The sequence below is a fragment of the Vigna unguiculata genome, chromosome 9, assembly GCF_004118075.2.
Source record: "Vigna unguiculata cultivar IT97K-499-35 chromosome 9, ASM411807v1, whole genome shotgun sequence".
In the NCBI taxonomy this organism is placed as follows: domain Eukaryota; kingdom Viridiplantae; phylum Streptophyta; class Magnoliopsida; order Fabales; family Fabaceae; genus Vigna; species Vigna unguiculata.
The window spans coordinates 23294797-23310969 of record NC_040287.1 but is presented as its reverse complement, the minus strand read 5'-3'; the positions used below and the strand labels follow the sequence as shown (position 1 = coordinate 23310969).

General features: G+C 30.8%; 1 long non-coding RNA gene across 11 annotated transcripts; it reads right to left on the bottom strand.

The window, feature by feature from the left end:
• LOC114162536 lies at positions 1 to 4793 on the bottom strand. 11 transcript variants are annotated; one of them, XR_003599234.1, is made up of 13 exons: positions 4710 to 4793; positions 4217 to 4602; positions 3643 to 3761; positions 3499 to 3558; positions 3082 to 3150; positions 2558 to 2714; positions 2011 to 2065; positions 1831 to 1923; positions 1681 to 1754; positions 1544 to 1594; positions 869 to 993; positions 626 to 702; positions 1 to 529 (listed from the first exon to the last, which is right to left on the bottom strand). It is a non-coding gene; the product is annotated as an uncharacterized LOC114162536 (long non-coding RNA). The 11 variants fall into 11 exon arrangements; XR_003599235.1 differs by having other exon boundaries at positions 3082 to 3144; XR_003599237.1 differs by lacking the exon at positions 3082 to 3150 and having other exon boundaries at positions 1 to 364; positions 503 to 529.
• Between the last annotated feature and the right edge of the window lie 11380 nt (positions 4794 to 16173).

Here is a 16173-nt window from a genome sequence, read left to right as displayed (position 1 = left end):
TTTAACCAAAATTAATTTTATTGATGATTTAAGATAAAGTTTATTCATTGTCAATTACAATATAAATATAAAAAATATATATAATGTTGAAAAATGAATTCCCTAGCTGGACTCTTGAATCTTCTTGCAGACAAAAGGGATTTTTTTCAACATGCAACCCCAACTTTATGAGCAACCCTTCCCAGTAAAATATCCTTGATGCATTGAGTAACTAAGATGGCTTAGCAAGTGAGGTTATCACCAGGAGCAACACCAAGCTTTGAACAGTATTGTGTGTAGTAATCAACACGAGCTTGAACAATATCAGGGTTTCCTCCATCACATTCAACTTGCCCTTTCATATCAAAACTAATGCTTTCCTCTGCTGCTCCAAAGTTGTAGTTCCATCTCAGTTAAATCGGTTCACGCCCATAGTACTCCAATGATTTAATAGAGAAAATTAAAAGATAAATCTTCTTCAGATTTTCACATAAAGATATGCATAAGTTGCAAGATCTCTAACCTCTTTATCATTATGTACTCTTCATAACTGCAAAAATAAGACATGCATAAAGATTAAATAAGAAATGATCATTAAAATAAGAAACTGCAAAAAGATTTAATATTTGTTAAGGAGCTGCCTTACTTCGTCATTGGTAACATTCTCGTCAAAACAACATCAAAACAGAACTTATGCTTCTCCACATAAGCTGTCAAATCCACCTTTTACATGACAAGAACAAACAATTAGATCTTTAAACAGTTAGTAAGAACAAGAATAGCAAACTAAAGTAAAGTTAATAATTAGTAATAAATAATTTGACCTTTGAACTGATATAATAATAAATGGTAAAATAATAACTAGTGTTTCAATTCGACATAAACAAACCTTTTAGTTTCGGTTCATGGACTGTCAAATATGCATTGTCATATGCAGTTACAATGTCATCCTCTTAGCAAGCTCCTTACTTAAAAGTCTTTTGCATACCTAGGACATGCATTGGAAGGAAATTCCTAAAATAAAAAACAATGAAAATTACAAATTTCCCTTAAATGTTATTGAATCCATAATTAAAATCACGTTAACTTAAGGATGAAAAGTTCAAAATGCTTTTGGGAGCTAATATGAAGCAATTAATAATGAAACATGCATTTTACTCATAAGTTTCTTTTCCAAATGATGGTTTTTAGTGTGTTGTTCAAATAGTTTGGAAAAAATGGTGATAACAGAGAGAAGTGGTAGTCATGTTATTAGGTGTGATACTAAAATATCAAAAGAACAAAAATCTAATTCAAAAGTCATTGCTCACTTATTACAATGGCAACATAAGAAACGATAACTTTACATGTTTTAAAGTGCAGAGAAGAAGCTACTGATAAATGTATTAGTGATCCCATGATGGCTAATATCTCAAAAGCTACAATGCATCACCCCTCTAAGTCCATCATGTTGGTGGTGCTTGTGCAATAATGAAAAGTGGATTTAACCTATTTAGCCTACTTAACCACCATGTTTAATCTTTGTAATGCATAAAAAAAAAGTGGTAGAGAAACAACATTGCACCTTGTCACTCCTCTGTACATTGATGCACCCCTTGAAAACCCAGTACTCTTTCTGCAAAGCAATCACCAACATCATCATTAAACAATAAAAATTATTGATAACTTTTATCATAATAATATTGATACTAATGTGTTCACCTTCTCAAGTGGGCCACATACTCATGCCTGCTCATATTCTTCATTTCCTCAAGTTTAGTTTGGTAATTTTCTAGCTGCCAAATATAAAAGAAAATGAGACTCCTAGGAGTACAAGATTATGAGCCAGAAATGCCATCTTTTGTAACATACTGGGAAGTTTGTGTGTGTTGAAGGTCCCCAATAAATACTTAAGAGCTACAAGATCATATGCTCTTGCAGCTTTCTCTTCTATATCATAACCACCTTCAGTTCACAAAGAAAATTCACCACTCATCAAATTAGCATTTAGAAAAAAAAACAAGAACATTAAAAAAATAGAAGTAAACCAACCTTGTGACACCTCTATACTAAGAAGTTCTCTGGCCTAATGTGTCAATCACTAAACCTGCGCCAACATTATTATAGAAATTAATGTTACAATTCACAATATAGAAACATTGGAGCTCTGTAGTGGAAACTATATTACTAGAATGACTATCTGTTGAACAAAGACTATAATGTTTATTGACTGTGTGCCGACTACATTATTCATAGTTGCTGTTGTACTGAAAATTACAGTTATATTACTGGAATGGATAGTTGTTATTTGAGAAAGACTAGAAAGTTTGGACTAAAGTTCTATCCCCCATCCTACCATTCATAAATACTTCAGTATCCCAATCATAACACAAAACTAGTGCTTTTATATTTTGCATACTACATATGAACTCTTGTCCTGGTTTTAAATCAGAAATTCAGCAACACAATAAGTATGACAAAATATAACAGGAAAACGGGCCCCTTTAAAATTTGATCCATTATGACAAGGATCATCTTTCAAATAAAAGAATAATTTAAAAACAAGTAGATAATTAAAAAGACAGAAAAAAGAGATTACTTTATCCAACAAACGTGCAGTTGTCTCAGGAGGTGGACATTTGATCTCATACTTCACGCATGCATCCTTCAAATATTGATTAGCTTCCTCACTCGACAAGTCTTTGGGAATACTGAGGCTTGCCATCTTCTCTAATTCTTCAATCATTTCAATTCTTCTGTACAATTAAAAACAAAACCTATCATCCAAAAGTAGATCTGGTCCTAATGTAAGAAATGATTTTAGATTTGGTCTTAAAGATTTCTTGGACCTCTGGATTAAGCATCAAATCCAATTTTAATTGCAATTTACTGAGTAAATTGTACAATCATGGACGAGGCTCTTCTAACTTGAGAAGCAATTTTAATTATTGAATAGATTAATTGTTTAGATTAATACACATTATTGTTATTTTTTATTCAAAGTTCAAGAATGAAGGAGGAACAATTGCTCTCCCTCAAGTATGTAAAAGGAGTCTCGTCATAGACAAGGATCCTCTTTGGTAAAAAATTATTTTCATCTTTGCAAATATAGTTAGAAACTACCTGCAAATCAATTTCCCACAAAAATCAAGAAAATCAATCCATTTGTGACCAAGGGCCTTTAAGCTGCAACTACGTTAGTTCATAAGGAGGATCATAAAAATGAGAAATGGAATAAATAAATAGATAAAGACATACATAGAATGTACTTAACAAAAACTATACATTTCAAAATGAAAAGATAAAAACACACTGAATAATAATGACAATCCTCTAACTCATTTCTATTCCTAAGCTTAACCCTAATCACCAAAGGGTAAGGTAAATCATGTTTCAATATTTTTTTCACTTTGACAAGTGCATCCACGCTCTTACTGTTGTCACAAATTGGTTCCAACATGAGAGTAGACGCTACAAATGTTTTAAGAGACTAAAACATTGAAAATATTTATAAAAGTAAACATTTCATGCCAATGATACCTGATCCTTCAAAATATATATCTCAAGATTCCTGGTACTTCCTGGTACCCATGGATTTCTCTGTAGATCATTAAAGATGTAACAATGTCATTGCATATGGTCATCAAACGACATTAAAAATAATATAAAAGAAAGGTTCCTGACCTTCAAATTTGCATTATCAGCAGCAGCAGCAGACTTTTACCTGGGCATCATATGCAAACAATGAGACAGCACCACAAAAGTCTTTGGAAAAATACTAAGTTCACCCTTCTTACTTTTTCCTGGATAATTAAAAATGGAAAACTAAGAAAGTTGCTGATTATAGAGTTGAAAAATATACAATTCACAATATAATAGTAATGTAGAATGCATCCTAATTATGGAGAATCAGAATAGAAACATTTATGCTTTTGATCAGTAAGAGTGAGCCCTTTATAATGAATAAAGAGTGCAAGTGTGCAACATTCTAAATTTTGCCAATTATCTAATATTTACAGAGTTACTCTTGGGCTTAAAATTATCTAATACAATCAAATAAGGATCAAGCAAACCCTAGGAATGCCCCATAGAAATTAAAATTTGACTTTCATTATTCTCGTAGGATTATCGATTACTCAAACCATTAATATGTTCGAGAAAACAATAATCATTTCACAAATGATTTCTCAATCCATTAGAAAAACCATATACAAGAGCTGACAACCAAAGAACAGAAAAAAAGTTCAAAAAAACTAACAATTAAGCAACCCTTCTTCCTTCAAGAAGCATCACTCGTCGCCTCTGCCGCAGCAGCAAGTCTACCAACCCTTATGCCTTCTGTCGGAACCCCTCCCATCACAATACAGCTACCTCGACATCACTGGTCGCATCAAAATCCTCTCCAACCGCCTCGACCCTTAGTACCAATACGTGCCCCTCATAACCAGTGATTTTTTACCGTTAGATAACACTCAGAATACGAAGTAAATTCATAACCAAGAAAACTGTAAAAGCGAAAACCTAGAATTGAAAACCATTCGAAAACCCGCTATCACATTCCATTCGAAAACCTAGAATAAAAATGGATCGTACCTACTTCGTCTTCTCCAATCGCCAGTGAGCAACACGCGGTGGTTTTGCGAGCTACACCCAATCATCATAGAAAGTCATCCGATTCAAAAAGAAAACAAATGTGAGAGAATATCCTATAAGGAGCTAGAGAGATGAAGAACAGGCGCGAGAGAACTCACCACAAACGAAACTCCATAAGAAATTGAAAAAAAAATGGTAAGAAGGAATAACATACAAGGAAAAACGAAGAGGTAACGAAGAAGGACCAAGAAAAAATGAGAGGGAAGAAAATACGAAAAGTTGAAAAATGTATTTTAATTGTGGAGGTTATTAACCTCTTTAAAAAATAATTAAAACTCCCGTCATTATTTTCATTTTAGACCATTTTCAAAATCATCCTAAATCATTTTAATTTGTAGAGATTTATACAACCTCCTCAAAATAACCTCTACTAAAAAGTAATTTTTTGTACTGATAGAGGAACAATTCATCATGCCAGTATCTTTTAACAAATCAAGAGTATATTTTTTTTTAGGATAAATTTATACATTGTTTTCTTCTGGCAATTTCAAATCCAAGAAAATACATAAGAGGGCCTAAGTTTTTGATTTTAAAACATGCATCCAATTATGAAGTGATATTATCTATAGAATTTTGGTCATTACTAGTAAGGATGATATCATCCACACAGACGAGCAAAATAGTAATATAACCATATACAAGTTTTATAAAGAGAGAATGGTCAACAAGGGTTTGAGAAAAATCACGTTCTAAAAGGAATGTGGATAATTTGGCATAGCATTGTCTGCTGGTCTATCGAAGACCATATAATGATTTGCAGAAGACAAACATGTCCTTTTGGAGTGGATAGTCCCGGAAGTGCTTCCATGTAGATAATTTCCTCCAAATCCCCGTGAAGGAATGCATTGTTCACATCTAATTGTGTGAGTTTCCAACCTTTTGAGGCTGCAATGGCAATGATAAGACGTATGGTAGAAAGTTTATCCATTATAGCCTATGTGTCATGGAAATCCATGCCTTCAAGTTGTGTGAAGCCTTTTGCGACTAGGCACTTTGTGTCGCTCAATGGTTCCATCTACTTTATATTTAACTTTGTAAACCTATTTACAACCCACGGTGTTGCAGTTTGGTGGGAGATTTGTAAGTGTCCATGTTTTGTTATGTTCCAAGGTTGTGAGTTTTGTATCCATTGCTTTTTGCCAAGCGGGATATTTGACAGCTTCATTATAGCTTTTTGGTTCCATATTATTATCGATATTCATGATAATACCCTGAAAAGAATGAGACAAACGAGGTATAAAAGACAAGATTGTATAGGATACTTAGTTTTCTTATGAACATCAGTGTTATTCACATAGTAATCCTGAAGATATGAAGGCAACTTGGTGACCCTCAAGGATTTTCTTACATTATCAGCATTGACATTCTGATCTTGTGTTATATTATCAGTGTTGATATTATGATCTTGTGTATCATTATTGCATGAACTATCAATAACACTATTGGAATTGTCATCATGTGTGAGAGAATTTTCACAAGTCATAGTTTAAGTCATGTTGATGACTGTGATGAATAGGTAGACATATTTGTTCAACAACATTATCGTTCAAATTATGGCAGCTAGGAAAAACATCTTCATGAAAAGTAACATTACGAGAAATTCTCACCTCATGCGTTTTTAAATAAAAAATAACATACCTTTTCTCGTGGTGTGGTTAAAACTAAGAAATATAACAACACGAGCACGAGGATCAAATTTTGTTCTCTTAGCATATAAGGTTTAAGCAAAACACAGATAACCAAAAACCTTGATGGACCTAAGGTCATATATTTTATTATATAATTTCCCATAAGGAGTAGAATTCTTGAGAAGAGGTGTGGAAATATGGTTTATCAAAAAAGCTGCATGTAATAAAGCTTAAGACCAAAATTGGTTTGATAATTTAGTTTGAAAAAGCAAAGACTTGGTGATGTTTAACAGATATTGATGCTTCCTTTCGGCAATTTTGTTCTGTTCAGGTGTTTCAACACAAGTCGTTTCATGTGTAATGCCCTTAGAATAAAAGAAGCTAGACATGTTTAATTCAACACCATTATCACTTCGAATAACCTTAACTTTAGTTTCAAATTGCAGCGTTGCCATGCATTGTACAAAGAGCTATTCTTCTCGGGTTTCTTGGCAGAACCATAAACAAACTGTGACTTGTTCTTTGTACTCAATGCAGTGAGCACTGATTTGCTCCAAGAGTGCTAATTTGTAAAGTCAAGGACAGGAGAAACTAACGCCATGGCTGGGCTCTCCCTAGGAAGAAGGTAAAGATAATTCTCACTGGTTAGCGTTGCAACTTCTTCTTCTTTGGCCATGTTTGAAAAACAAAAGAAGATATTAAAGAACTAGAGAACAAGAAAAGGAAAAGATCAAGAATCAAATTAAAACCTCAATAGAGCTCTTCTATTGAAGAGCTTTGATACCATCTTAAATCCCATTCATCATCATCATGAGCGTTAGATGGTGGAACAGAGATAGTGATATGCGAGAAAGAATGAATTGCATGAAGTAAGAAAACATGAAAGAGTGTTTAGGATAAAGTATATGAAGAACTGAAATAGACTTCTTCTTCAATTTCATAATAGAACAAAGGGGTACAAAGATATTTATAGGAAAAGGAATAAAGCAAAAGCTCATGGTAAAAGTCGAGAAAAGCAAACATGTGGTGCCAGGCAAGAGAGAGAACCGCCGAGTGAGATTCTAGATAGATTGAGGGTCTTTTAGGTTCTGAGGATATAGGTGATTATTTAAATTTTGAATGATTTTTTTGTTATCTACTAGGTGTTTAATTGAATTATGAAATAAATTATATATTTTTGTAATATTATTGAGATATTATTATTTATTTATTTATATTAATATTTTTTTGTACATTTATCCGCTCAAATTTCAGGGTCTATTGTATATCTATGGAGTCCAAAATCAACCTATATGGATTAACCAACTTCTCCAAAAATAAACCTTGAGGTTTATGAAGATTTCTCCAAGATATTATACACATGACATTATCTTTATTTGTTGATATTCATAAACGATATCTTTGGATCTAATACTCCTATATATACCATGTGGTATGCACTCACTCAATACCCAATATACACTTTTCACTCATTCATTAATCCATACTCTCTCACTAACTTAAGCATTAGATAGTCATTTACATGTAGATCTTTCCTCTGACCGATCTAAGAGCTCAATCTAGACTACTAAACAACAACAACTGGTTATCTTGAGAGCTTTGACTCCACCTCGAAAACTCTTCAACAAATTCTGATAAGAATAGCTTATATTATAAAGTTACAATAATTGTTTGTATTTGACATATAGTCTTACCAAGATAAGTGCACATGTTTGAAGATATTTTCCTTCTTTGTTCTTTTTTTGAGTATAATATATTTAGACATTTACTTAAATTTGTATGGATTAAAATTATAAATTTAAGTATTACCAAGATAAGTGTACATGTTTGAAGATATTTTCCTTCTTTGTTCTTTTTAGGAGTATAAAATATTTAGGCATTGACTTAAATTTGTATGGATTAAAATTATAAATTTATATAAAGATGAATGTAAATATTTTTACATATCACTCATAAAAATAAGGCTTAATTAAATTTTGAGTATATGAAATTTTGGATATTTTTAAGTGAATTGATCTTATTAAGTTTTTATGATATATTGAGTACTAAAAGAATAATACTTTTTTATTGAGTTTTTGATATTTTTGTTGTTGTTTATTTTATTTTTATTTTTTGTTAATTGGATGATAGAAAGGTGAAGTAACTATTATCATATCTACCTTGTTTAGTTGTCACTACATAATATTTTATAATTTTTTGATTTTGTAATTTCATAACTTTGTAATTTAATATTTTTATAATTTTATAAAATTATATGAAAATTGTGATATAAGTAATGATTATAATATTATAAAATTAGAGAATAACATTGAATTTTTTTACGGATTTTGAGATGTCAATATAGTTGAAATGTCAAAATTCATAGTGATGTCTAATATGATTTTATTTGAAAATAAAGTAACCAGACAAGATAATAATCGCTCAACTCAGTTAACAAACAAATTAAATTGTGGATATTGATTTTTTTTCTACTACTCACTAAACCATAAAAGTTTAATAAAGATTTAATTAAAAATTCCAAAATTTATCATGAAATTAAAACTTTAAATCTAAAAGTTATGATGTATGTATATGTTTTATATTTATTACTTTATGGTTAAAATAATCCCTTGGTCCTCGTTTTGGTGGCAAAATCTCAAATAGGTCCCATAAATTTTTATTAGTTTAAATTAGGTCCATATTTTTTAAAAGGTATAGCAATTAGGTCATTTTCGTTAGTATGGTATTACCGTTAAGTATGTGTCACGTGTCACCTTGTCGTTTTTTTAATTTATTTATTTTTGATTTATTTTTTAAATTGTCATGTGTCACGTGTTACATTAGTATTGTGCCACATGTCAAGTTAGTATGGTGACACATGTCAAGTCATTGTCTAAATCTCAATTTGGTTCTTGTATTTGTTATTTTGATTTGATTTCGGTCCTAATTTTTTCTAAAATTTCACAATTTTATCCCCTTTAAATGAGACCAAATTTAACTTTTATATTATGATGATATTTTTATTAAAAGTGATATTTCTATTACATATTTTGAACAATATTAAGTTTATTTAAATTTAGATTTTACATTAAACTTTATTTAAATTTTATTTTAAAATTGTAAATATATAGATTGATAAATTTATATTTCAAATATTAGAGTTGGTTTAAAAATAATAATTTTATAAATTCAAATGTAAAATTTGAAAACAATTTAGTTAAAATAAATATATTTGAAATTTTTAAAAAATATAAATAAACTTTAATGTAAATATAAATTTAAATAAACTTAATATTGTTAAAATATTTAATAAAAATATCAATTTTAATAAAGATATCATTATAAATTTATATAAAAGTTAAATTTAGTTTCAATTTGGAGGGAATGAAATTGAAAAAAACAATTGGACCAAAATGGAATCAAAATAACAAATGTGGTGACCAAATTGAGATTCAGAAAATGACTTGACATTCGTCACCAAATTGACTTGACACGTGGCATAATACTGATGTGACATGTGACAAAAATAATATTTTAAAAAAATTAAAATTAAAAATTAAAAAAAAAAGCTCACATGTGACACATACTTAAAGTTGTTAGTATCATACTAAGGGAAAGAACTTAATTGTTGCACATTTTAAAAAATATAGACCAAAGAGACTAAACAATCTGAAGACATATTTGAAATTTTTGTATAAAAACAAGGACCAAAGAAGTATTTTAACCTTACTTCATCATACGAAGTTCATTTGTTAGGCTAGGGGGAATTGTTAAAGTAGACCAACTGTATTTCTATGAAAAACTTACAAAGTTAGTTTTTCATTTTAAAATAAAGAAAAGACTAAAAAAATCAAGTTTCAGTATAAATCTTAAATAAGCTAATTTCTTTATTTTTAGTTTAAATAATTCGATTGGTGTCCATTTTCGTTGGAAAATATCAAGTAAGTCTCCTTCTTCTTTTTTGTCTCGATTAGGTCCTTATTTTGAAAGATTCATTCCAATTTTCGTTAGTAGTACACTAACAAAGTTAATTATGTGTCACGTGTCAGCACATGTTTTTATTTTTTAATTATATATATATATATATATATATATATATATATATTAAAATAATAATTATGACATGTCAAGCTAACGGTATGTCACGTGATAGAGGTAGTGTGATGTGGTAATGACAATGTCATGTGTCACTTAGAGTTGTCAAAATGGGTTGGAATTCGCGAGCCAACCCGACTCACCACGGGTTCGGGTTGGGTTGGATTGAAATATTTTTATAAATTTCAATACGGGTTGATTTTTGATCCGGCTCATTTAGAATTTGGCTCATCCTGGTTGAACCTGTGGTGAGCCGGGTTGGCTCACCAACTCGTAGATAAAAGGGTCACACAAGTGTTTTTATTTATTTTTTATTAAGTTGGGCTTTACATTTGGGTCATGTTAGGTTTTTTTATCCAACACATAAATAATTTGTATTTTTTTTATTTTGGTTTGTATTTTGATTATATTAAATTTTATTTATATTTTAATTAGAATTACAATTTAGTTTTGACTGAAAAAAAATTAAAAAAAATATTTTTTTTAGTTAAGTGAACCCGTGAGCCAACCCGTTTAACCCGCCAACCCGTGGTGGGCCAGGCCGGGTTTGGATTTTTTTAGCTCGCTAAAAAGTGAGCCGGATTGGATTGGCTCACTAAATCATTAACCCGTGGTGAGTCGAGCCGGGTCGGGCCGGATTACTCGTTTGACAGTTCTAGTGTCACTATTGAATGTGAAAATTTTCAATTTAGTCCTTGTATTTGTTATTTTGTTTCAATATGGTCTCAATGGGACCAATGGAATGATTTAACCTTATTTTTGAGGTGAAGAAGAACCGGTACTATATGAACTCATTGTTATTTAAATAAGATTTTTTTAAAGCTTTTCATATATTGGAGTAAAATTAAGGTTATTTCAAAAATATCTTTGGACTTAAGAAGTTAACTTATTTAAGACAAAATAATATAGTATAATTTTATACTATTATATTTCGAAAATTGCTAGTCTATTTAAAAATTAGTCTTTTAAGACAAAGGTGGATTTGTTGAGCTATTTAAAATGTTTTTATACAACATAAACTCCTTAAATGGTTTTCATAGACAGACCATTTTTTTTTATATGTCAAATAGATATATTAGACTCAACTGTCAGTTTTAGAAAATAAGTCCAGACTTGTCTTAAAAGAAAATTAGATTTTGTGACTTATTTTCATGTTAATTAAATTAAAGAACTTATAAAATAAAGTGTACAGTGCTAATCAATTAGTTGATTTTGGTTTAGTACCTGAAATATGAAGTTTTATTTTTAAATTTTTAAATTAATTTTTTAAAAATACAATTTAATTTATTTTTCAATATTATGCTTTTTGATATAATAGTTATAATTTATGTTTTATTTTCAAAATATCATACTTTGGTCCATCGCTTGGAGTTACATTATTTTAATCACTTTTGTCAATCATCGTTTGTTGCTAATTTCTATACGAATTAATATATTTAAATTCTTCATCAATTTAATTTTTTGAAATGAATTTATGATAAAATATTGGTTAAAATACACATCTAATACCTATTTTTTAGTTGTGTCAATTCAGTAATAATATTTTCATTCCAACCACGTTCCAAATTTTTTCAATTTATTCAATTTGGTCTTTTTTTGTTAATATTATTTAAATAATTAACAATAATGAACATTGACGACCACGTGTCACTTCGTTATTTTGTTGGTTTTCTAATTTTCTTTTTAAGTTTTTAAATTTAAATTTATTTTTTATTTTTTTTGTTAATTTTTGAAGAAATGTTCACGTGTCAACCCAGCAACCAGTGGCAGAACTTGGACAAAAAATATAGGGGTGCCAAATTAGATTTGTTATATATAATTTTTGTTAGTTAGAAAAAAAGTTTTTCATCTTTTATCTTTATTTCCTCGTTTAAAACAAGCATACATAATAGTAGAATTCAAAACATTAGTACGATCATTCGCTATTATATCATGTTATTATATCATGATACCAAACTATGAATACCATTTTAGATAAGCCCTTCGTACCTCATCAGTTTAATTTGGTGGTATTGTCAAATTTGAAGTCGTTTTTCTCAAATCGCATTCTAATGAATTTTTAAATTCATTATATTATATGTAATTCTAAGAACTTTAGATATTTGTTTTTGATTGTCTTGAATTCTTGGTTCTCGTGAAATTTCTAAGTTTAGTTAAAGTAAATGCATTTTTTTCATCTTTATCACAAATCTTCCTCTTTAAAAGAAAGGAATCATTTTTTTTTTACTTTTTATCATAATCTTTCTAATATAAATTTATCACCTCTCGTCTATTTAGAAAAAATAAAATTTATATTCACAAATCACAATTATCACAATGCAAAACATAACAAAACTCATACCACTTTAATTAAATAAGCAACCCTATATAAATTCAAAACTTTAAAAAAAATTACCACAGGCAGCGAAAAACACAAAATCCCTAGATTTCATAATTAAGAGTTAGAATAATTTGGGGAAAATTATAATTAGGGTTCATACCAATTTCATAAAAGAATCTCCAAAATCATAATTAAGGTTAATATTAATTTGGGAGAAATATCCTAAAGAGAATCATAAATCTAACATACATAAATCATAATAAGATACTAACCTTGATATGTGAGAGATCATGCAAGAATGTATACTTCAATCTCAATCTATATGTTTCTCAACCTCTATTTCCTAATCTATCTCTTTGTATTTATTTCTCTTCACACACTTTCATGATAATTTACATGGTGGAAAGATCTTATAGCTAGAAAAAAAACCCTAATCTCTTTTATAAATCAATGTCTCCATTAAATTTTTTTTATTTTATCTTTTATTATTAATTTTCATAATATAAACTTAATATAAATAATATATAAATATAATTTTAAAAAATATATAAATATATATAAAAAAATTCCAAAAAAAATTGGGGGAGTCGTGGCTCCCCCTTGTCACCACATAGTTCCGTCGTTGCCAGCAACAAGTCACATGAGAGTCAATGTTTTTATATTCAATTTGGTCCCTATACTCATTATTTTTGTTCAATTTAGTCTTATTTCTTTAAAAAAATAAGCAATTTTATCCTTCTCAAAATTGAGACCAAATTTAATTTTTATATAAATGTTATAATGATGTTTTTATTAATAGTTTAAGGTTAATGAGGGAAAGGAGATTTCATCATTCCAACAAGACTATGAAGAATCATTGAGCCAATCTTGGGATCGATTCAAAGGATTGCTAAGGAAGACGCCAATGCATGGATTTGATGATCCTACCCAAATCAACATCTTTCTGAGGGGACTTAGAGCATAAACTAAGTTGACGTTGGATGCCTTAACTGAAGGTATGATCAAATCCAAGACACCTACTGAAGCCAAAGAATTCATAGAAAACATGGCATCAAACGATTACGAAGTGTAGAATTAGCGAACTCAACTACAACAAAAGGGAGTGCTAGAACTTCAAACTCATGATGCATTGTTAGCTCCCAAATAAGCTATTGACACAACAAATGGAGGCACTCATGAAGAAGTTGTCATCATTGCCACAAGAGATCCATAATGCATCCCAAGTGCAACACCAACAACAAGTGTAATGTTGTGTATTGTGCAGAGGAAATCATGCTAATGAGTAATGAGCCATGTAGAGTCAGCCACAAGAGGAATTCAATAATATAAGAAATCAGGGTCGCCAAGGCAACTATAGGAATTTCAATCAAGGATGGAAGTCTCATCCAATCATGGGACAAGCTGAACCATCCAATAGGCAACAACAACAACAACCCTTCTTGCACGAGAGGCAAACAAAATTGGAAGAGACACTTCAACAATTTATGCAAGTGTCTATTTCAACTCACAAGAGCACAAAAGCCTCTATTCATAACTTGGAAACCTAATTAGGAGAATTGGCAAAGAAGGAGGAGGAGAAATTTGAGAAGAATTGCACAACCAATACTGAAGTAAACCCAAGAGAGCATTGCAATGCTATCAAAACGCAGAATAGGAAGGAGTATGAAGAAAGAGAGAAAAAGAGAGAGGAAGAGAAGGAGAATGGAGAAAATGAGGATGGAAACAAAAAAAAAATAGAAAATAAAAAAAAGATGAGAAAATCCAGAGAAAAAAAAAGAAAATGTGGAGAAAATTCTTCCATATCCTCTAGTACCATCTAAGAAAGATAAGGAAAAGTAGTTTGCTCGATTCATGGAGATTTTCAAACAATTTGAAATGAAAATTCCTTTCTCTGAAGCATTATAACAAATGCATGTGTATGCTACATTCTTAAAAGATTTGTTGACAAAGAAAAGAAAGTACATAGAGGAAGACACCATTGAGGTCTAAGAAAACTGTAGTGCGATCATTCAAAAGATGCTCCCTCCAAAATTCAAATATCCTAGTGGCTTTACTATTCCTTGCAAAATTGGTATTGGGAAAGCGTTGATTGACTTGGGAGATAGCATCAATTTGATGCCCTTATCTATGCTAAAGAGAATTAAAGGCATTAAAGTCAAACGAACAAGGATGACTTTACAACTAGTAGATCGATTTATCAAATGCCCATATGGAGTTGTTGAGAACGTACTTGTGTAGGTGGACAAGATCACTTTTCCAGTGGATTTCGTAATACTTGATATGGAGGAAGATATTGAGGTTCCTTTCATCCTTGGATGACTATTCATGAAAACCGCCAAAGTTATCATAGATGTTGATGGCGGAAAGCTTAAAATCAGAGATCAATAAAAGGAGGTAAACTTCAATATATCCAAAGTAATACACAATCCAGAATCAAAGGATAATAGCACTGTTAAAGAAATTTTATTTGTGATAAGTAAGCCAGGACAAGTTTCCAGGTTGTTGAGAAATTGTTCCAATTGTTTTACTCCAGAACAGGAAAAAAAGGATCTTCCTCTGAATAAGAAGAAAAATTTCCAGTGAACCACCACACTTTGGAAGAGAATGAACTTAGACCCGACCAACCTATTATGTTGAGGAAGTTTAAGTGGAAATTTTTTTCTACAAAAATGAAGAAAAAGTAGCCAAGTCTATGGATTATCAAAGAGATCAAAGCTAATGGGAAAATAGAGATTGAAAAGCCATATTCTGGAACCACAAAATTAGGGGTCAATAAAAGGTTGAAACCATACAGGTGTGAAGAGAAGAATCACACCATAAGAACTGATCATTAATCGTGATTAGCAAGGGTCAAGCTATCAGATGTTAAACTAGTGCTTACTAGGAGGCAACCTAGAATTTAAATTTTGTTTTTGAAAAACAAAAGCAGCAACATCACTCACTAGGTGAGTATAGTCGCCCAATAACCACTTAGTCTCTGTTTTTCACTTGCCCAACGACTCAAGTCACCCAGCGACCACTTGCTCTCGAAAATTCTACTCGCTAGGCAAATTAGCTTGTCCAACGAGAACTTGGCCTCTATTATTTTTCTTGTGCAACGAATCAACTTGCCCAAACGAGCATGACAACACTCATCTAGGGTAGGAAATCAACAACACTTGGGTGAGAGAATTTGAAAAACTTGCCCGACGAACAACGTGAGCTCACCTAACGAAGGTGACATGGTAGAGATATTTTTCAAAAATTGAAAGATTCGAGGCAGCTCGCCTAGTGAACCATGACAATTTGTCCAACAAGTGACAAGTGTCAGAAATCAATTCAAATTTTAAGAGATTAGAGTTCATTCGCCCAGCGAGTCGTGTCCATTTGCCTAGCGAGTGCTCATAAATGGTTTTAAAAGATCAATTTCACTTGCACAATGGATGCCACAAAGTTTTCTGACTATATTTTGAGCCTTCTTGTTCTTTCTCTCGCGAGTCCTCTTCGCTGCAACAATATAGTTGTTGCCTTTTCGCTTGCAACCCTCTAGCGAGGCACTAT